Source organism: Pleurodeles waltl, chromosome 4_1 (genome assembly GCF_031143425.1).
Source record: "Pleurodeles waltl isolate 20211129_DDA chromosome 4_1, aPleWal1.hap1.20221129, whole genome shotgun sequence".
Lineage (NCBI taxonomy): Eukaryota > Metazoa > Chordata > Amphibia > Caudata > Salamandridae > Pleurodeles > Pleurodeles waltl.
In genome coordinates this window covers 991,368,195-991,391,296 of record NC_090442.1, presented here as the reverse complement: position 1 = coordinate 991,391,296, position 23,102 = coordinate 991,368,195, and the positions used below count along the sequence as shown (strand labels likewise).

Genomic DNA, 23,102 nt, shown 5'->3' with positions numbered 1-23,102 from the left:
ACCTATATGTAGCTTCACAATGGTAACTCCGAATATGGCCATGTAACATGTCTATGATCATGGAATTGCCCCCTCTATGCCATCCTGGCATAGTTGGCACAATCCCATGATCCCAGTGGTCTGTAGCACAGACCCTGGTACTGCTAAACTGCCCTTCCTGGGGTTTCTCTGCAGCTGCTGCTGCTGCCAACCCCTCAGACAGGCATCTGCCCTCCTGGGGTCCAGCCAGGCCTGGCCCAGGATGGCAGAACAAAGAACTTCCTCTGAGAGAGGGTGTGACACCCTCTCCCTTTGGAAAATGGTGTGAAGGCAGGGGAGGAGTAGCCTCCCCCAGCCTCTGGAAATGCTTTCTTGGGCACAGATGTGCCCAATTCTGCATAAGCCAGTCTACACCGGTTCAGGGACCCCTTAGCCCCTGCTCTGGCGCGAAACTGGACAAAGGAAAGGGGAGTGACCACTCCCCTGACCTGCACCTCCCCTGGGAGGTGTCCAGAGCTCCTCTAGTGTGCTCCAGACCTCTGCCATCTTGGAAACAGAGGTGCTGCTGGCACACTGGACTGCTCTGAGTGGCCAGTGCCACCAGGTGACGTCAGAGACTCCTGCTGATAGGCTCCTTCAGGTGTTAGTAGCCTATCCTCTCTCCTAGGTAGCCAAACCCTCTTTTCTGGCTATTTAGGGTCTCTGTCTCTGGGGAAACTTTAGATAACGAATGCATGAGCTCAGCCGAGTTCCTCTGCATCTCCCTCTTCACCTTCTGATAAGGAAACTACCGCTGACCGCGCTGGAAGCCTGCAAACCTGCAACATAGTAGCAAAGACGACTACTGCAACTCTGTAACGCTGATCCTGCCGCCTTCTCGACTGTTTTCCTGCTTGTGCATGCTGTGGGGGTAGCCTGCCTCCTCTCTGCACCAGAAGCTCTGAAGAAATCTCCCGTGGGTCGACGGAATCTTCCCCCTGCAACCGCAGGCACCAAAAAGCTGCATCACCGGTCCCTTGGGTCTCCTCTCAGCACGACGAGCGAGGTCCCTTGAATCCAGCGACGCTGTCCAAGTGACCCCCACAGTCCAGTGACTCTTCAGCCCAAGTTTGGTGGAGGTAAGTCCTTGCCTCACCTCGCTGGGCTGCATTGCTGGGAACCGCGACTTTGCAGCTACTCCGGCCCCTGTGCACTTCCGGCGGAAATCCTTTGTGCACAGCCAAGCCTGGGTCCACGGCACTCTAACCTGCATTGCACGACTTTCTAAGTTGGTCTCCGGTGACGTGGGACTCCTTTGTGCAACTTCGGCGAGCACCGTTTCACGCATCCTCGTAGTGCCTGTTTCTGGCACTTCTCCGGGTGCTACCTGCTTCAGTGAGGGCTCTTTGTCTTGCTCGACGTCCCCTCTCTCTTCAGGTCCAATTTGCGACCTCCTGGTCCCTCCTGGGCCCCAGCAGCGTCCAAAAACGCCAAACGCACGATTTGCGCCTAGCAAGGCTTGTTGGCGTCCTTTCGGCGGGAAAACACTTCTGCACGACTCTCCACGGCGAGAGGGATCCGTCCACCAAAGGGGAAGTCTCTAGCCCTTTTCGTTCCTGCAGAAACCTCAGCTTCTTCTGTCCAGTCGAAGCTTCTTTGCACCCGCAGCTGGCATTTCCTGGGCATCTGCCCATCTCCGACTTGCTTGTGACTTTTGGACTTGGTCCCCTTGTTCCACAGGTACCCTAGATTGGAAATCCACAGTTGTTGCATTGCTGGTTTGTGTCTTTCCTGCATTATTCCTCTAACACAACTATTTTGTCCTTAGGGGAACTTTAGTGCACTTTGCACTCACTTTTCAGGGTCTTGGGGAGGGTTATTTTTCTAACTCTCACTATTTTCTAATAGTCCCAGCGACCCTCTACAAGGTCACATAGGTTTGGGGTCCATTCGTGGTTCGCATTCCACTTTTGGAGTATATGGTTTGTGTTGCCCCTATCCCTATGTTTCTCCATTGCATCCTATTGTAACTATACATTGTTTGCACTGTTTTCTAAGACTATACTGCATATTTTTGCTATTGTGTATATATATCTTGTGTATATTTCCTATCCTCTCACTGAGGGTACACTCTAAGATACTTTGGCATATTGTCATAAAAATAAAGTACCTTTATTTTTAGTATAACTGTGTATTGTGTTTTCTTATGATATTGTGCATATGACACTAAGTGGTACTGTAGTAGCTTCACACGTCTCCTAGTTCAGCCTAAGCTGCTCTGCTAAGCTACCATTATCTATCAGCCTAAGCTGCTAGACACCCTATACACTAATAAGGGATAACTGGGCCTGGTGCAAGGTGCAAGTACCCCTTGGTACTCACTACAAGCCAGTCCAGCCTCCTACACACGCCAGTAAACAAGAGGCCTGAAATAGCAGCTTTTGCTGCCGATGGCCCTGTTCTGAATTCAGGCCAGGGCCAAAGGCAGAGAAAGCTTAAGTTTCAGTCCTTGTTTGTGTACCAGTGTGCACAAACAACGAAAAAGAGAGAAAAGACGAAGATTTACCTGGGGCTTCCAGGGGGTCTTCTGCTCCTCTCCTTGTCGATGAGTCCGGACTCCACAGTGGCTGCCTCCCTCCTCTAGGCCCTCTGCTCCCTGCTCCGGTGCACACTGTAGCCCAGTTATGTGCTGCGCAGACTGTCTACGCTTACGCTGTGCAGCCCATAACTGGGCTACAGTGCGCATCGGGTTAGCTCCACTCTGCTGATAGGGCTAACTCCAAAAACTCCATTAGCTCAGCCAGCGGAGCGGCGCTCTCCACACACCCCTACTAATAACCCCTCCCACCATTCAGTCCCTTCTTAAGCTCTATTATGGTTGGAACTTTTGTTTTACAGCTTGGAGTAGTATGTTTTATAAGAGCCTTGGTATTGCAGTAGGCCTGAAAATGTTTAAGGCACTATGTCCTCCAGAGGCTAAATATATGGTTGCACTACATTACTTTGTGCAATTCCATTTTCATGTGGTTATGATCTCTAGGGGCTAATTATATGGTTACATGACCATGTTTCTTACAAATGATATTTTTATAGTGGTGTCCTCTAGGGACTCTATTGAGCATTACAGTCAACACACTACAATATTTGCTGCACTCAGTCGGTTGTCCCATTATGCTTTGCAGGGCATTCTTTTACAAAACATTGTTGCTCATAATTCAGCCTGTGGTCGTCCTAGGACAATGGCACCGCCTTCAAAGCATTCACCACAACCTGTTCTTACTGTCTAGATCATCTCTGAGTCCCCACACTAGGTTAGTGGGGACCCCAAAATAATAGCCCCTCTCTCCATTCAGAAACTTTTTAACTTCTCTCATGGCTGGAACATTTGTTTTGTAGCTGAAAGTAGTTTGTGTTTTAAGGGTCTTGTTAGTAATATCATTGCAGTAGGCCTGCTAGTCCTGAAAATGTGTAACACACTACTCCCTCTAAGGGCTAAATATTTGGTTACACTGCAATATTTTCAGTAATTTTCTTTTCATGTGGGTATGCTTTCTAGGGGCTACAAAGATGGATACATGACCATGTTTCTTGCAAATGCTATTTTCATTGTGATGTTTTCTAGGGGCTGTTCTAACCATTACAGTCTAATGCTAAACATGTATTTCTGATAAAGGTTTTTATTGGGTTTATATGATAATTGTATATGTTTAATCTCTCCTTATGGCATTTATGACCATGACTCAGGCCAACTCAACAACCTTATTACACTATGACTGTTTGAACACTCTTGATATTTTTGGGTGACCTTTCTAGTTTATTTATCTCGCTACTCCTCCGTGGCTATCTCGTTTTGGGAATTGTGTTAACCAGCCAGAAAATCTGATGGTGGGATGGTGAAACTAGTATCCTATCGGAATTAGCATGGCAGATTTAAATTAGAATGCAAAATGGCAACATTTTCATTTTTGGCTGCAGATAGAGGAAGAAGGTAAATGGAAGTGCTTTAGTTCTATGCAGAGCCACTGGAATTATGTAGCAGGAAAAGACCAACTTATGAGGCAGGAGTGACCAATTTATGTGGCAAGTAAAGTCTAGTTATGAATTTACAGTGTCAACAGTTCTAACTCAAGCAAATGCGAGACCCATTGCATTGCAAATGCTTGTTACTAATATGTTTTGGTCTGAGTTGTTAGAATCTATCATTAGAAACACAGAGGCGTTGATTACCACACAGCTCATAATACAGACCTCATAATATCAATCCCTATGGAAACTCCTTTTTGCCCAGAAATCAGAATTGAGCAATTACGTTGAAAACGGCCTAAAACATATGCTTCAGCCCTGGGAGCGCAGGTTGCAATTTTGACATGCAACAATGCAGTCAAATTACATCCTTTATACTTCAGCACTGAGACACAGGTCGCAATTTTCACATGTGACAGTGGAATCAAATCATCTCATTAAAAACAAGCATTGGCAAAAGCAATAGGTATAGCATTGGCTGCCAGCCTTTTGGCTTTGTCACTGCTTGTTTTGTTCTATTTTTGCAAAACGTTATTTGTTGGGGGAGCTGCTGGGCCCTTGCCAATCTAAAAAACAATTAGCTAAAATCAAAAATATTTTTTGGTCTGAAAAAGCACACATTGCCATTGAAGTCCCTGGCACTGAAGGGAATTGCTTTGTATGTGGGTGTCCTCCATGGAAAAGAGCAGAATGCTGTCTCTCACAGTGAAGTCAGGCATTGGCTGAAGTGTGCTGACAGACTGCTCCTAGCTGTATGCTGCAGTAGATGGAAGAAACTGTGTAAATGATACAATAACAGAGAGCTGGATGAAAGCCCTTGTACGTACTTATATTATACATACAATTAAGGTAAAACCCCAAGACCTTGGCTAACACCAGAACTAACAAGCTTTGCTAACAAGCTTTGTTCAAGTCAATAGGTCTTCCTTGGGACATTTTGGCTTTGCCAATGCCTTTTAGAAATGCTGTATAGTATCAGCAAAATGCTGTGCAGCACAGCCAAAATGAAAAACGGCTTGATGATGCAGCCGCAGCAGACATGCATCATTACATGTGCACATGCTTACAATATAATGGAGGTGCCATTTTTTTATTTACCGATCATAGATAGATTGGCTAATGAAGAAGAATAAAAGAGAAGCAGTGCAAAAGCACTTCTTAAAGGAGGAGAATCCGGCACCAATTTGCTGCCAGATTGTCCCTCAAAATAATAAAGAAAATGAACAAAATGTTTTGAAGAAAGAAAGACCATGGAGTTGGGGGTAACAGAGGAGTGTAAGGGGGCAGGGATGTGGGGAGTGGGGGGATAGAGGAAAGGCAGATAAGGCAAAACAACACAGGGGGATGAGGAAAGGCACTCAAACAAGAAAGCAACACAAAGTGTCTAGTATGGGTGAGTTTGGCAGGGAGAAGTGCATCTGAGAGAACTGGAAAACATTCGCACTCGCTTAAGCAAGTGCTTAAGCATAAAGATAAAAAGTAATTCCCTAAAATTGAGCAGTGGAAAGATAAAAGTCTGTCAGATCAAAGGATAGTAAGGAGGCTATGATTTTAGGGGTGTGGCAAACACATGATGGAACAAGATGGATAAGTAAAGCCACAGTGTTGGAAATTTGGGTCTCTAGTTGGCAGTGGTATGCATTCTGTCCAAGCAGGGACCACAATACTAGTCAGGTCTAGACAATTATACAATCTAAATTAACCTGTGTTCACCCTCTGGTAGCTTGGCACAGAACAGGCAGGCTTAACTTGGAAGGCAGTGTGTAAAGTACTTGTGCAATACATGTGTTGTAATCACCATGACACACCACAAAAAAGGATTCCACACATATGTATTAAAAATAGAAGTTATTTATCTGGGTAGATCAAGACCAAAAACGACAACAAGAATCAAATTAATATTCACTTTAAAGATATCACATTAAGCGCACTATTTATGAGTTTTAACCTAGAGTCTTTATGGTATAGTACCAGAATATGAGTGTCCCTCTCTGAGAAGCGGTGAGTGGGTTGATCGGGAATGCCCGGGAGCAGCCCAGATAAAAAGTACTAGGTGTTATGTCCTCGGTTTGCAGAGAGCGCAGCGGAAGCTCGAAGGCTGTTTGGACCTATGAGTCTGGGAAGACACCGCCGCTGCTGCAGGGGGAGGCTAAGTGATGTGAGTCGGGCCGGCACAAGGTTGCCCTTGCCCTGAAGAGGTTTGCGCTCAATCGCGACTCACCAGTTGAGGAAGGCCAATCCATAGCGCGCGCCTCCTTCACTTGGCTACGTGGTCTGCGGCCCGCACTGAAGCTGCTCCGAAGTCCTAGTGCGATGAGTGGTGGATTGTCGTGAGTCCGCTTCGATGTTTGCGTGGGGCGAGCAGCAGGCCACAAAGAGGCCACACTGAAATCTTGGTTGGATGGGTGGCAGGCTGCAAAAGGGTCGTGCTGAATTCTTGAGCAAAAGGGAATGGTGGGTTGGAGTAAAGCTGCGCTGAAATCTTACTTAGATGAGCGGTGAGCTGCAATGTTGCCATGCTGAAATCTTGTTAAGATGAGTGCTGAGCTGCAATGAAGCCATGCTGGAGGTTTTTGATGTACCCGGAGACCTGGAGTAGAATTGGGGGCAATCGTCAAGCCCTTGGAGTCACTCTGGGGTTGATGATTGAGTCTTGAGTTGCAGGGCAGAGATCAGCAGGGAGCAGGGCAGCCCAGCAAGGAAGGGCAGCAGTTCCTTGGAACTGTCAGGCAGAGCAAAGCAGTGATACTTAAGTACAGCAGTCTCTACTCAGGGAGAGTTTCCTTGAGTCCAGAAGTGTACTGAATTTAGGGGGTAAAGACCCAGTACTTATACTAGAAAGTGCCTTTTTAGAAGGCAACTAGAAAGAGTTATTGTTAAGTGCACAGGTCCCCCTTTCAGGTCAGCCTCGGCTCCAGACTATCAGTGGGAGGTAATCAGCCCCTTTGTGTGGACTCTAGATGCTACCCTTTGAGGAGTAAGGGTTAGCCCTTCTCGACCTCCTCCCCAGGAAGTCCGATCAGTATGCCGATGAATGCAAATGCAGCTGAGTACCCTGTGTTGTGGGAGTCTGAAGGGAATGCACAAGTGTAGCTGTCACCTAGCCCAACCCAGATGTGTATTGGAGATAGGCTATAGGCACACAGGACAGTGTGAGCAGACAAATGTCTATTTTCTGAAAGTTGTGTTTGTAAAATGGTAATAATAAAATTTGACTTTACCAGTAAGAAGGATTTATTATTAGCATTCCAATGGAACTAAACATAATGCAGCTACACCTCTTAGATCAGGAATTACAGCTTAAAGGTAATATAAGGAATTCCCAATGCTGACCTGTGAGAGAGGTAGGCCTCACAATAATGAAAAACAACTGCAGGAGTTTTTCATTACCAGGATATGAAAACCTTGAAAGGATATGTCCTGCCTTTTACTTACATGGCACCCTGTCCTACGGGCTACCTAGGGCCTACCTTAAGGGTGATCTTATGTGTAAAAAGATGGGAGTTTGGGGCTTGACAAGAGGTTTTAAATGCCAACCCAGGCTGGCAGTGACGCTGCACACACAGGCTCTGCACTGGCAGGACTGAAACATGTTTACAGGGCTACCTAAGTGGGTGGCTCAATCAGTTCTTCAGGCCCACTGGTAGCATTTAAACCACTTTACAATGGACTTACATGTAAATTAAATAAGCCAATTGTAGGTACACCAATGGAACCATGTTTTAGGAGAGAAGCATATTGACTTTAGCACTGGTTAACAGTGGTAAAGGCCAACAAAAAGATACAGCAACAAAACAGGAGGTAAAGGCAAAAAGTATGTGGTAAGACCACCCTAAGGATGCCAGGCCTAACACACAGTATAAGAAGCAAGAAAATGAGTGACAAAAAAAGCCAACAATTGTGTGATGAGATATCAAAATGACTGAAAGTTGTCATTCAGATCCTTGCCAGTGTTCACTACACATGTGAGGCCACAATACAAAACATAACACACTGCCACGTGTGGACAGTTCCACAAACGGCTCCAAGAGTCACAACTGTAACAACATGTAGGCATTTTTTGTTTGGATACTTCAAAGTTTTTCCTTTAGTACTGACCATGCATAGTGAGTCCTCTTGCCTTGGATCTATGGAAGACACAATATTAAAGCTAGTGTTGTTTTCTGCATGTAGTACTTTGGTTGATATTAAAGACCTTTCTATGCTTTTGGCCAAGTCTTCGAGAAGAGTATGATTTCTACCACTTAACAACCTCTCTTGAATTTTCCTAGATGCACAATTAAATACAAATTGGTCCCGAATGTAGGTATCTAATTTTGGGCCAAATTCACAAGTTGTTGCTAATACTCAGACGGATGACACGTACTCTTCCACATTTTTGCCGATTTCCTGCTTCCATTAAAAAAAAAAATGTTGTTCTAGCATGATGCTAGGTTCATTCTCAAATTGTTTCCTTCGTCTTGTCTCAATGTATATGTTCCACTGGGCATCTCCAAACTGTGCTTGTGGAGCAGGTGTAGGTGGTAACTATCTGCTCTGCAGCCTGGCCAAGATGACCAAATAATAACGCTAATTTACGTGCAGAATTAAAACCAATTGCGTCAATGGCCACTAAGTAATTCTCAAATAACCTAAACCACTGTGACCATTTTGTGGACGGCTTACCAGACCTTCTTAAAAAGGTTGGTGGCTCGTTGACTTGGTGTGGAGTTGCCATGAAATCACATTAAGCTGTACACAATTGCAACGTATTCTCCCTAAATATGAATATCTCAAAGATAAGTGGCAGTGTATAGGTCCACCATGTAAAATATGCTGTAGAGTGACAAGATATAAATGCTAAATGGATATCATATAATTAAAAAGTTACTGTTGCCTGAAAGTTACCATATCTTGAATACTGTATAAATAAAACCTCTGATTGTAGTAAATCAGCAAGAAATATGGCAGCTATGTGCTGCGTCTTCAGTGCGTTGAGATGTGGAGTACACAACATAAAGTAAAGTGCACGTAGGGAACTGCACAGTGCCCCACATTCCGTGTGCTAAAAGCATGGACACGTAACTTCATGCGCTGAAAGCGTGTGCGCTCAACTTCATGCGCAGGCCACTGGAAGTGTGAATACGTAACTTCAAACGCTGAAAGAGTGCATGCTCAACTTGGCATGCAGAAAGCTGCTTAACATCTGTAGCGCACGCGCCCACCTGCACATTAAAATACAGGATACATCTTTGTGGTCAATGCTGTAGATTCCCTTGATGGAGGCTCCGTGCACCTCACTGTGGCCGTCACATCTCTAAAGCTGTCTGTTTCTTTCAACGAGACTCTGATGATTGGCAATGACACCTCAAATTGAGAACCACAAGAAATCTTCACTGCGTAGGGTTACCGGTGGGAGGTAACAGTTGTCGCCAAAATGTGAAGAGATGTTGAAATGACACAACAGGTAGGGACATGCAAAGTGTTTATTTCACAGAAGAACCTCCCACGGCGTGCTGTATCAGGCTGGTTCGGATCACAAACAGCAACTGAAAGTTGTCGTTCAGATCCTTGCCAGTGTTTGCTACATGCACAAAGCCACCATACAAAATGTAACACGCTGTCCTATACGTGCATAGAACATGTTGCACGTGCAAACCTAACTTAAACCAAATAATAACAGTATGTCTAAAATTAACAGTAGAAGTGTTACATCACAAAATGGTAAGCAATGGGTGGGCTTTAATCCCACTGTAAATTCTTTGTAAACCCATAATAGGTACTGAAGGAGCAGATAAATCATCCTGGTTGGAATATAGTGCATTTCACAATTTATTTGCAATCTATGTAAATCACTGAATGATGAAGTGATCCTAATTACGAGCTTCACAAATTTTGTATATGGCAATAATCATTTGGAATATTTTCTAAAAATAAATAGAAGAAACAGAGTGTTTATTACCACACGAAATGAAATGAACTTTGAGAAATTTCTTTTAACTTTTACTCAACCAATTTATTACGCATCGTGGGATTAATTCCAGAAAGGAATAGCCATTTAAAGTTCACTATGAGAGTCTCTAAACCTAGGGCATAACAAGGATGCACATCCCTATTAATAGAACACTAGTTAGAGTTTGTAATTTAAGATTGACGTTTTTACTGTATGTCACTGTCTGGTATCTCCTGGTGATTAGGGACAGTAAACAAATGAAAAATTACCCCGCACACCATGGGAGAAATCTCTCACGCTGTGGGGTAATTCGTTTTTTATGTTTCAAAAACAATCTTCTGCTTTGGGAGTTTGTTTTGAAAAATAATAACCATTGTAAGAGTTTGATGGCTCTCCATCATGTTTGATGGAGCTGTCGGTAAAAGTCTTCCTATGTTGATAGGGACCACCATTACAACGTTTTTGGACAGTGCACAGAGATGTCCACAGGGATGGTGGACACCTATAAATTTAGCATGCAGAGTAATAAAGGCAGGGTGGCAGACGGAAAATTGTCCGCCACTCTGTCTTTCTTTACCGCATGTGCTAAAACCTAGATTAGGCTTCAAGTCCTATGATAAAATATTTGATCAGTATAAACTCGCTTGGCATATACAAGCATGCTCCATCATGGTCGGCCTGAAATCATACCCAGGTCCTTGTCACCCACAAACGGAGACTTCTGATTGGCACTTTACTTCTTCTGAGCTCTTTTTTATTTAAAGTTTTTAACATTTGTATATCTGGTTCCCCTTATTGGATTATTGTCATATTGGTGTCATTTTGTTTAGTAGATTGTACCCTATTTTTATTAATTGGAATTGGATTTGTATTGCATTGTATTTTTGACTTTTTAACTGTTTTGGTACCTCTAAATGTTTTAAACATTTCTGCTATGTTAGACCTGTCTGCTCTGGGCCACAGCTACCAGGGGGTGAGCTCAGGTTTTAATTACTGAAATCTCTGCCTTGACCTAACATATTTGTAACTTTATTACTTGCAGTGGACTACCATACACCCAAACTCATAAACCACTTTCTCACATTGACATTCAGCAGAGGGATCCAGAACTTGTGTTTAGCAGTAGCACTTAGTTTTAAAAGCTGAAATTAAAAATCAAAAGAGCTTTGTCCACCATGGGACTTTAAAGTGAATAGTGCAGAAGAACTAGGAGCAGAAACAAAAGAGGGAGTGGACATATAGCATCAATGATGGGCGTTCAGTGATGAGGATACATTTTACGAGGTGAAGCTTAGTTAGTCCAGAGCAGTGAGGGAAGTGGCATAGCTATATATCATTATGGGTGAAAAAGGCATGAAAACTTGACATCTTTACCAGTGGTGCATCACCTTTGTGGGTATTTTGTAAGGAGGAGTTGTTTGAAGGAAGTAAGGCATTTTACCTCTGAATGTCTAGTGTCATGTCTTCTAATTTTTCTGTTTACTAATATAAAATCTGGAAATAGTTTGTTTTTTGTGTGTGATCCACTTGTACAGAGAGGTGCCAATCTGACTGCCTTATAGGGTGTGCAACAGGTCTTAAATATGATGTGGGCCAGCAATAGGTGGCAGTGGAATCTGTGAGGGTCATTATTATCCTGTACTACTCGCAAAAAACACTTTGATGAGGCTTGATGCTGCATGGGTGAGGCCCATCATTGGGTTCATCTAGATTTCCGGGATGCTGGCAGGAGAGCATTTCACCTATCAAGATGGGAAAATGATCAGAACCATGACAGTGGTTCTGAAGTTTGCTTTTGGTAGTATCTGAAGTTTGCTTTTGGTAGTAAGTGCGCCACTTTGAGGACAACTGTTAAGGACTAAGGACTTCAAGATTAGCATCATATAGTCAACCTTGTGCCTGTTTTTGTTTGCAATCACTGGCATGGTAGGACTTGGAAATAAAGGCATTGTTTGCAGCTAGTGGGTATTTCTGGTGATCAGTGTCATAATCAGACACAACTTTGAGATAGAGTCTGTAAGAAAATGCCTCTTTTTGCGTGGTAACCTCCAAGTTTTTCAACTGATGCCGCTGATTTTTCAACTTTGAGAGTGCACTGAGGCTTGCTAACCAGACATCAGTGCCGGTGTTAGAAATGGGGTCTGAAGTTGGCAGTGGCTTGCACCCTGTCCAAGTAGGGACCCTCACTCTAGTCAGGGAATGGACTCACACAGCTAAGATAAGCCCTGCTCTCCCCCTTGGTAGCTTGGCACGAACAGAAATAATGTGTAAATTATGTGTACACACACACAGTAACACTGTGAAAACACCACAAAAGTACCCCACACCAGTTTAGAAAAATAGCCAATGTTTATCTGAGAAAAACAAGACCAAACGACTAAAAAACAACATACACAAAGAAAGATACAAATTTTCAAGCTCCACATCTCTATCTGCTCCCAATGGGAAATTAAACTTAAAAGATATTTCAAGACAATTCCCATGTGACTATTGGAGAGATAGCCCTTGCAACAGTGAAAAATGAATTTAGCAGTATTTCACTACCAGGACGTGTAAAACACAGAAGTACATATCCTACCTTTCAAATACACTGCACCCTGCCCATGCAGCTTCTTTGGGCCTACATTAGGGGTGACTTGCATGTAGTAATGGGAGGATTTGGGCCTGGCAACTTGCCAGGTCGAAATGGCAGTTTAAAACTGCACACACAGACACTGCATTGGCAGGTCTGAGACATGTTTACAGGGTTGCTCGTGTGAGTGGCACAATCAGTGCTACAGGCCCACTAGTAGCATTTGATTTACAGGCCCTGGGCACATATAGTGCACTTTACTAGGGACTTACTAGTACATCAAATATGCCAATCATGGATAAACAAATCACCAATACAATACAATTTACACAGAGAGCACTCTGGTTAGCAGTGGCAAAGTGCCCAGAGTGCTAAAGCCAGAATAAATAGGAGGAAGAAGGCAAAACATTTGCAGATAACCCTGCAAAAAAGGGCCAAGTCCAATAGTCAGAGACCTGACCCTGGCGCATATGTCAGATTGACTATTTCCAGTTGGAAATGGCTACTTATCTGTAAGTCCATAGGAATTGGTAGCCAGGTACCTGTGGCATGTAAGTTAGAGGGGTATCCCAGGGTTTGCAGAATTTATTGTGCCACCCTTAAGCCCCCAATTAAAACAAGCACCCAGTCCAATAATGTAGACTGGTAAAGCAGTCATGCACTGTTAACTCTACTTTGCCATTGAAAGTAATGGCAAAACCTACACTTCCCCTGGACGTGTGTGTAAGTCACCTTTCTGGCAGGCCTACCAAGTCCTATAGGCAGGGTGCAAAATATGACACAGGCAGGACATGTACTTTACCTGTTCTGATAGGTAAACATGTGAAACAACTGTTTTTCTGTGGAAAGACTTGGTCGCCCAGTTGGCAAGTATAGGGTTGCACGCTGTCTACTCAGCTGTGCTAACTGCTGAATGATGCAACCAAAGTGGGCACTCCAAAGTATTAAACAACTTGTTACGTTAGGCCCAACTTGTATCTCAAGTCAAAATGAATGTAAGTTGTTGCAGTGTGTAGCTTTAACAAAGCTGCCACTTTTTTGCCTTTAAAACTCCTGTGCCTTCCCAGGCATACAGAGCCTGCTCCATTAGGCAGCTTTCTGCCCTCCTGGAGAGACATGCTAATGACTCTCAGGAAGAAGAACAATGGGGGATTGCAGGCCATAGAGGCAATACCTCCCTTCAGCAGGAAGTCTGAAGGGTGTTATTCCCATAAGGCAGGCTTCAAAGGTGAAGCCGCCATTGAGGGGCATATGTGTAACACCAGGGGAGGGCTGCCCCATTGTTGAGGTAGGCAGGTTGGCACAGGAGACAGAGAAGGGAAGACAGTTGCTAAACTGGTTTCCCCAGGGGGGATGTAGCCCTGAGGTAGCCACACCAAAGGGGTGGGCTAGGGAGGTCTGAACACCAAGAAAAGGGGTATAGCCATCTTGGGAGTGGGCAGAATTGTGCCTCTTGAGAGAGCTAGATGCCACACTCCACAGGAAATGGTCACGTGTTGAGAGGGAGCATGGTAGCCCATTGGCTAAAAAATGCATCTTCTCCTGGGGACATTTTCTGAGCATAAAGGGGGCACCCATGGCACCCAGAACTCAGATCTCAACTGATTTGGAAGAAGAACCAAAGAAGGACTTCCCTGGTGCACACAGAGTACCAGAAAAGAGAGGCTGAACTGTTGAAGACTGCACCTGCTGCAACTGGTGGCTAGGAAAGAGAGGTACTATGCCTGGTGCGTCCTACTCAAAGAGGAGTCTGCAGAGCCCAGTCAAGCCAAGAGACTCCAAGGGCCAGCCGACCGGCTTCCTACTGTATCACAAGGACACAACAGCTGAAGAAGCCTGCTGCGACAAGCTGGTAGCATAAAGTCTTCAAACTGCTGCCACTGATGCCATGCAGCACCAAGGATCAAGCCTCAATGTACAGAGTTGCACCTGAACTGGCTGAACCCAACAGTCCTGTTGGAGAGTTTCTGGGACCCTCAGAAGGCACGTTATCAACCCAGGAATGATTGACCTGTGACCGTGACAGCAGGTGACTAGTGGTCCACTGGCAACTAGACTTTGGCAGACCAGAAAGGAGTTCACAGGACATCGATCCTGCAATAAGGACCCCTTCACCATCTTCGTGGACTGAGGAATCCCTGCATGAAGACCGCTGTCCATTGCGTCGCATCCCCAGAGCATATTCAGCATCCTTCATCCCGTGCAACAGGACAACGCCGTAGGAATCCTTTGCAACATGGATAAGGTGCCTAGAACACCTGTGAAAGTAACTGCTTTTGAGGATCTTGCAAGTCCCCCAGACTAACTCCCTGTCAGAGTTGCTTGTCCCAAGTACTTCTAAATGATCACAGTGACACCTAAGTTTTCATTGAAAATGTTTCGAAGGGCCAGATGTACTAACATGCAATTTTGCATTTCCTAATTAGTGACTTTATAGACATCGCTATTTAGGAAAATGCAAAATGCTATGTACCAAGATACCAAGGGCCAGATGTAGTAAGGTCTGAATTTGCGATTCAGATGCAGAACGGTGTCTCAGACACCGTCTGCGACTCGCTATGGGGTCGCAAAGACCCACCTCATTAATATTAATTAGGTGGGTCGCATTTTGCGACCCCATAGCGAGTCCCTGCACTCACAGACCTCCATGTCTGTGACTGCTTTTTCAATAAAGCAGTTTTTTTTTTTCATTTTGCAGCCCGTTTTGCTTAAAGGAAAACGAGTTGCAAAATGAAAAAAATTACGAAACCATTTGGTTTCGTTTTTTCAGTGTAGGCAGTGGTCCATTGGATCACTGCCTGCTCTGAAAAAACCTTTTTGCCCACATTCACAAAGGGGAAGGACCCCTTGCCTTTTGCGAATGAGTTACCACCAGTGTGACACTGGTGGTAACTGCGAATTGCTTTGCGACCGCATTCGCGGTCACAAAGCAATTCTGCATTGCGATGCGAGTCGCAAATAGGAAGGGAACACCCCTTCCTATTTGCGAGTCGTATTCACAATTTGCGAGTCGGTACCGACTCGCAAATTGTAAATGAGCATTGCGTTAGGCTGTTTGCATGCCGCAAACTGTGATTTTCGCAGTTTGCACCATGCAAACGGCTTCCTACATCTGGCCCCAATTTCCTAATAGCGATTCCTACAAAGTAGGAATCGCTATTATGAAATCGCAAATATGAAATCCCATGCCATTTGTGACAATGGGCCGGTTTTGCATTTCCCAAATAGGAAATCGTTATTTGGATAATACAAAACCAAGGATGGCGATGGGAAAAGGCCTCCCAAAATGCACCCCAAAAATAATGGTGCAAATGTAGAGCACACATATGCCCAAGGGGCATGTGTGTGCACTATTGTAATTTTTAAAAAAAGCATTTGGGGTGCTTTTTTTAAATTGCACATAGTTACCATCAACTTCAAGTCAACGGTAATGGAATTTCCTAAATACCTAAATCGCATTTAGGAAATGCTTTAGACATCAGAATAGGCATTGCAAATAAGTAATCCCTATTTGTGATTTACTATTCTGGGGATTGCAAATTAGCGATTTCCTAAAGGCCTTTGTACATCAGAAAAGACCGTTTTGCATTTTTTAACATCCCGAAATACTGATTTGGACCGTGCAGAAATGCAAAAGGGCTTTGCACATCTCGCCCAATGTGTACAGTTCGTTGATTTTGAGTGGTTGAGTCAAATTGCACAGATTTATAATTGCTTATAAAATCTAAATCTCTGGGACCCACTGGTGGATCTTTTTCAGTCTAGCATCTAAATTTATATAAATTGGTGTCAAGTTTCCTGAGTGATGTGTCGATTATGTTTCCAATTGTTTTGGTGCAGTTTAAATGCTTTACACTTGTTACTCTGTGTAAGGCTTGCTGCTCAGTGCCACAGCTACTCAGGATTGAGGTGAGGGTTGACAGACAAAACCTAAGGGTCTTACAGGGGTTGGTAAGTGTAATTACACTGTGAGGTTACACTCCCACACCATATAATACTCCACATGTCCTCACAGAGTTGCTTGTGATAAACATACTGATTTTGGCATCCTAGATAGCCAGCAGAATTCCCAAGGCCTTTACATACACGTTGAAGACCACTGGTGACAATTTGGAGTCATAGAGGACAAATTAGGTGATGAGGATGGCAACTCACCTGGACCATGTGAGCTCTATTCTCCAGGTATAACTCGAACCATTGCAGAATGATGGCTTATGACTCTGAATTCTATAAGGGATGTAAAGGAGTGTAACTGTGTTTGTCTGTGTAGTTCAGCTCTAGAAGACATAGGCCTTCATTACGAGTAACTCATTTAATATAGGGTAGTAATACTGGACACTGTATTATCCATACTGAGTGGTATTACCACGCCAACATTTGGTGATTATGAGTTGTGGGCCGATAATGGCAGTTAACATAAACCACCCAGAATTACTACAGTTTTTCATATGTGTTTTTCCCATTTCTTGGACCCTTTTCTGGTTACATATTCCACCTGCTGTAGCACGAGAAATAAGTGACTGAAAAAGGAGGTGGTGTTACTGGGTGTGGAGTTATAGCCAGACGCGGCCCCTCCGCTAGGGAGGAGGAGCATCGCGGCCCCCGCCAGCAGCTACAAACCTTTTACTAAAAAAACGTATTATAGTTTTCTTTAGTACAAGGGGTGGTGCCACGGGCTGTGGTGAGCAGCACTCCCCCTCACTGGGCATGTAATATTGGCTGGCAGTCTCTGGCTGGCCAAACACACATGCACAGTAGGCTCTCTCCAGCCCGGCACTGTGTTGGTGGGCTGGAGAGAGCAGCCACAGGCTCCCAGTCTGCCTGGGAGCGCCCTGGTTGGGAGCTCCCAGCCAATCCAACAATGCTCTGAGCAATGCCAGGACTGGCCGCAGGGCAGACTGGGAGCCTGTGCCTGCAGCAGGGGAGCAGTGCGGGGGTTATGGCAGCAGCGGTGGTGACGATACAGGTAGGTTTTAAAAAAAACTAATTTCCCACCTCACAACACTCCCGCTGCATGCACACCCCTATTAAGCACCGCAAGCTGCTCCTGGTTATAGGTAGGGTGGAGCACAAGTTCACTCCACTGTACTTGCCACAAGTGATATATATCACCCTCCATTGCTCAAATAAGACTACACTCCCTCTCTTTCACTAACGTGGGGTCTCCGTACCTGTTCAGCCACCCTCTTTTGTGCCATGTTTTAATATTTGTAGAAGAAGAAAGGAAACTCTACAACTAAGCACCATACGTTTTGAAAGAATCGCTTCACTTGTTCTCCTTTCTCGGAACTGGTTTATTTTACTTGTTGAGCACACTCCCCCCTCCGCACCCCTAAGGTACAGCCTTAAATGTCCTGCAAGGGCGTGTCGCCACAATGCCGTCTTGAGTAGTTTTAAGAGGGTCACTGAGTCTGAAAGTAGTCCCCAGAAACGTTCAGCCACTTTATTGCACAACTGGAAAGAGTGGGCATTGTAAAGCCATCAGTAAACACTGCGAGCATCCGTGGCAGTGACTAACACCCTGGGAATGCACAGCATCGAGATCTGTATCGTGTATCTTGCTGCTGGGTGAAGAAGGTCTTTGTGTTAAGATAGTGGCGAGTGCTAGAAGGGAGGAGGGAAACCAAGAGAAGTCAGACCAAATTCCTCTCAAGATAAAATACCACTTGTGTTGTATGCAGAATAAAATGCCATAGATAAGATTAAATATTTTAACTAGTTCAGAACTTTTGGCGCAATGGGTCCAACCTTAGATCCTTGCAAAACTGCTAGTCCTGCTTAACTGGGGTTCATCCTGGCCAGTTAAGTCTCCATCTTTAATATTTTCCATAAATAATCACGCGTAAAAATGGCACCACTTTAAAATATTACAGTACAATATTTTTGTAAGTTGAATTATTATGCTTGAAAGCACAAAATCAACAAAAATACTGAAGTCCCGTATAAGTATCTTATATAAGGCTGTTTGATACACACAGTATTCCTGCAGGAGGCCATTTTGAATGAGCAGGTTTAAGCAGATACTTAACAGCAAGTGGTATATCAAAACAATGCTTGGTGATAATATTGTTGAAATAAGAAAAGCTAGAAGAAAGTATAAAGCTTACATTAACAGCATATTAAAACATGCGGACCCCGTTCACAGCGAAAAAGACCTCAATCAAGGCAAAAGCCAATAAGTAAGACAAGCGAGCAATAATGGAATTACGCATAAATTCAAAGATAAATGTGGTCGCTGCTCGTATATTTCTGCCCCAATGCAAAGTTCTTTTCGACAGTTAGCGCATTCAGCAGAGCAATAATTGTTTTTGGAAGTGTTTTGTCACGAGAAATGGGTGAACTGGAGTGTTAGGATACTTGTGCAGTCTCTGAGCAAAGGGAGAGTGTCCTTGTCCAGCATTGTGCAACTGAGTCCATACTACAAATAGTGCCCTTAGTGGTGCAGCAGGCACTTGCACTTGATTTTTCCACCCCCGGAGTACTCTGGTATTACAGAAGGGGTTACAGATACTTGTGCCTCCTCTTGTACACTACGGATTGCACTGATGCCAAATGTGCGCTGCAATGACCAAGGGGGGCAATACCTCATTTGGATAAGGGTGCGGCACAATTCGAAAGATGGAAAGCCTTTGGATGTGCAGCCACCCCATATTACTGACACAAACAGAATGTCAAAGAATACTTTGGGGGCTCACTGAAAGTGTCAGTGTGGCTTCAAGAGCAAACTTTGGAAAGTGTGCTTGGGGGGGTTTGGGGTTCCCTCAGAAAACCATCTACAGGTAGCTACAGTCACTCACTGCGTCTGTTTGCAGAGGGAGCTGTACCCCCTCCTCAAACTGAGCCTGGGTTCACTTTCAGTGGTTCCAAACCGATACGCTAATTTGACGTACAGGTAAAAACTGCCAAAGCTTGCACCTGCGCTGAGGAAAGCACAATTGGGGGGCACATTTATGTACCATTTTTCCTGTCGCAAACTGCCCAATTTGCAGAATCGGACCGCTTGCGAAAGGAAAAAACAATTTTGGTATGTACAGACCCTATTTTGCGGTTCGGTAATCTATTTACCGAATCGCAAAATAGGCCTGCGAGTCGCAATTAGGAAGGGGCGTTCCCTTGGTCTTTGGTGTGCTGGATGTCTAAATGTCCGGTTGATTGTTCTTTGCGTGTCATATGTTAAAGCTGAGTGGTACTGATGTGTGATGTCATCAACATGATAGAAGACTGTGATAGAAGGCTATGGGGGTCATTCTGACCCTGGCGGCCGGTGACCGCCGGGTCACCGACCACGGGAGCACCGCCAACAGGCTGGCGGTGCTCCCGAGGGCATTCTGACCGCGGCGGTTCAGCCGCGGCCAGAAAGGGTAAACCGGCAGTCTCCCGCCGGTTTACCACTGCCCTTGTGAATCCTCCATGGCTGCGGAGCGCGCTCCGCAGCCATGGGGATTCTGACACCCCCTACCGCCATCCTGTTCCTGGCGGGTCTCCCGCCAGGAACAGGATGGCGGTAGAGGGTGCCGCGGGGCCCCTGGGGGTCCCTGCAGTGCCCATGCCCATGGCATGGGCACTGCAGGGGCCCCCGTAAGAGGGCCCCGCAAAGTATTTCAGTGTCTGCTAAGCAGACACTGAAATACGCGACAGGTGCAACTGCACCCGTCGCACCCCTGCAACTACGCCGGCTCAATTCTGAGCCGGCGTCCTCGTTGCAGGGGCATTTCCTCTGGGCCGGCGGGCGCTCTTTTGGAGAGCGCCCGCCGGCCCAGAGGAAATGTCTGAATGGCCGCCGCGGTCTTTTGACCGCGGTGCGGTCATTCAGCGGCGGTACCTTGGCGGACGGCCTCCGCCGTCCGCCAAGGTCAAAATGACCCCCTATGTCTTCAATTACGAGGCTCCTCTTAGTTCCAAAAGGGCAGTAACAACATCTATGGAAAGCAGGGAAATTAGGAGAACAACGGGAACATCATAGTTCCGTCCTGTTTCACTTCTAGATATCATCTACTAAAAGCGGCTGAAAACTATTAAAGAAACTAAGGGGGCAATCGGGTATTAAGTAGTATATGTGGGATGTGAGGCCCACACAGGTTTTACTCTCTTACAGCTGCAGCTCCTGTGTTTTCTACTTAAATGTATGGAAGATAGAGCAAACAATATGGAATTCCTGACCCTGTAAGGGCTGAGAGAGATGGGCACGTTTTACAAGTTAATTAATATTGTATGAACCAAGACGGAGGAACTAAAACTGCAAAACTGCCCGAGGAACTAAAACAGCAAACTGCGCAATGAACGACTCTACAAACGCCTGTACAAGAAAACACGCTGCTAGGCCTCAGCTATGCTGACATTCCACAGACTGCATTCTTTTCTGCGGCCTTCCCACCACAGGGCCCCGAAGGGTCAGGTTCTGGCCTGGTATCTCATGATATTATCTCTTCTCTATCCGTCTTTCCGGTCTTTCTCAGGCTGAAAATCACTCAACCAACTCCTTTTAGGCCTCCCTCTTGGCCTGCGTTTCTTCCCTTCCTCTCCGATTCCCACACAGTATACCACGCCTATCACTTATCCTCAGCGTAGTGTGTAACTCTGTGTATTGTTCAACTGGTGGTAAAGTATTCAAAGTCTAAGGCAAGCGTTATATTCGTTTAACACAGACTCGTGTTGTTACCGGCAATATGCGTGTGAACCTGAAAATTCACGTACGCCAAGGATATTTTCTATGTGGTTTCAATAGTATCACAAGCGAGAACACTTTTTTACCTAAACTTTACACATTCACTATGTGCAAATTTTTGAAGTAATGCTTCGAAAGCCCCATTTTCAATCTAGTTGGCTTCCTTTTTTGAAACCCTCTTCTTGACAATCTGTTGAAAAGACTGAGATCAGAAGAGGAAACAGCTGGTAAACACAAAAGGGCTACTCTGGAAGAAAACGGAAACTAGGCACTGATGCAAACTCTCAAATGGAGGGGTGGAGAGGGGCAGCTAGATCTGGATTAATCCAGTCATGTCCTTAGGGAATTTGTTGTAATTCAGCAATTTTAGAGAAACATAAACAATTTGCGTTTTACAATCACCTGGTGTAGCCCACTGTATTAACATGTCAGATTACAAATTGCACTATATTTAGATATTTCTGTAATCGCAGTGTGAAACTTAAAATCCTTCACTTCGTTTCAAGTTTGTCATTTATGCAGCACAAATGTAATCACATTATAATGTTATGCTATGCTGGTATGTTATACTATTTTGTGTCATGTTACGGAGGGCTTTGTACATCACACATTTTACCAGTGGTATCCCAGATGCGGATGCCTTCCCAACATATATCTGAGCTTTCCTTTGTATTCCACAGTCAGCGGTGTAACAGTGGCCACAGCAGTCCTTGGTGCAGGTCTCAGGTGCCCTTTAACACATTCTGCCGGGGGTGTCATTTTTTGCCATTATGCCACTGCCTTCAGAAATATTGTGCTTTATCTGTTCCTCAGTTAGATGGCTGCATGTATTCATTGTGTTGTGGATGTATGATCTTCATCTTAGAAGGATGACACTGGAAGGTATTTCTAAATTGCTCATCAAGACTCATCCTTCAGCCCAACCTTTTTCAACGTATACATGACACCCCTGGCCAACATCATCAGGAGCAACAGATTCAACAGACTCAACATCATTTCCAAATCTGACGACACTCAACTCATACTCTCCCTGACAAATGATCCAACAGCCATCAAAGACAGGTTTCAAAGATGTATGAAGAAGGAGGCCATCTGGATGAACAACTGCCTCAAACTCAACACTGACAAGACAGAAGTACTCATCTTCGGGAAAGGCATGGACACCCTATGAAACAACGAATGGTGGCCTCCTAAGCTAGGCCCCACCCCCTAAACCCTCCGAATACACCCACAACCACAGCATCATCCTCGACAGCCAGCTATCCACAAAGAAACAGGTTAGTGCTGTCTCCTCCGCTTAATTCCTCACCCTCTGGATGCTCAGGAAGGTCTTAAGGTGGCTCCCACCCCTCACCAGGTGAACTGTCACACAAGTTCTCATCACCAGCAGACTTGACTACGGCAACTCCCGCCATGTAGGAATCACCGCCCAACTCATGAGGAAACTCCAGACCAGTGAGAACACAGCAGCCAGACTCATCCTTGACCCCCCCAGACAGATGCACATCACCCCTTACCTCAGGAAACTCCATTGGCTACCTGTCACAAGGAGATGCCAGTTCAAGCGGCTCACCCATGCTTACAAGGCACTACATGAAGGACCGACATGCCTCAACAAACCAGTGACTTTCCACCAACCTACCAGAGAACTCCATTTCAGATCCCTCTCCCTGGCAGCTACCCAGCACATCTGCCGGACAAACAGCAGAGGCCGCTCCTTCTCCCACCTGGTGGCTAAGACTTGGAACACCCTCCTCCTGCACATCAGAAGCTCACTATCCCTCCAACAGTTCAGGAAGGACCTCAACACCTGGATGTTCAACCAACAGGAACAGAGCGTGATCCTGCAGCATGACCCCTCAGCGCCTCGAGACCCTCAGGGGTGAAGCAGCCACTCTAATCAAATCCTGCTTAATTGATTGCTAGCACATCACTTGGGTTGGTAGATAAAC

General features: G+C 45.2%; 1 protein-coding gene across 2 annotated transcripts in view; it reads right to left on the bottom strand.

Moving 5' to 3' along the window:
* The window catches only part of LAMB4 (laminin subunit beta 4), a 724,082-nt gene that overhangs the window by 153,319 nt on the left and 547,661 nt on the right, over nt 1–23,102 (bottom strand). The window lies entirely within an intron of this gene.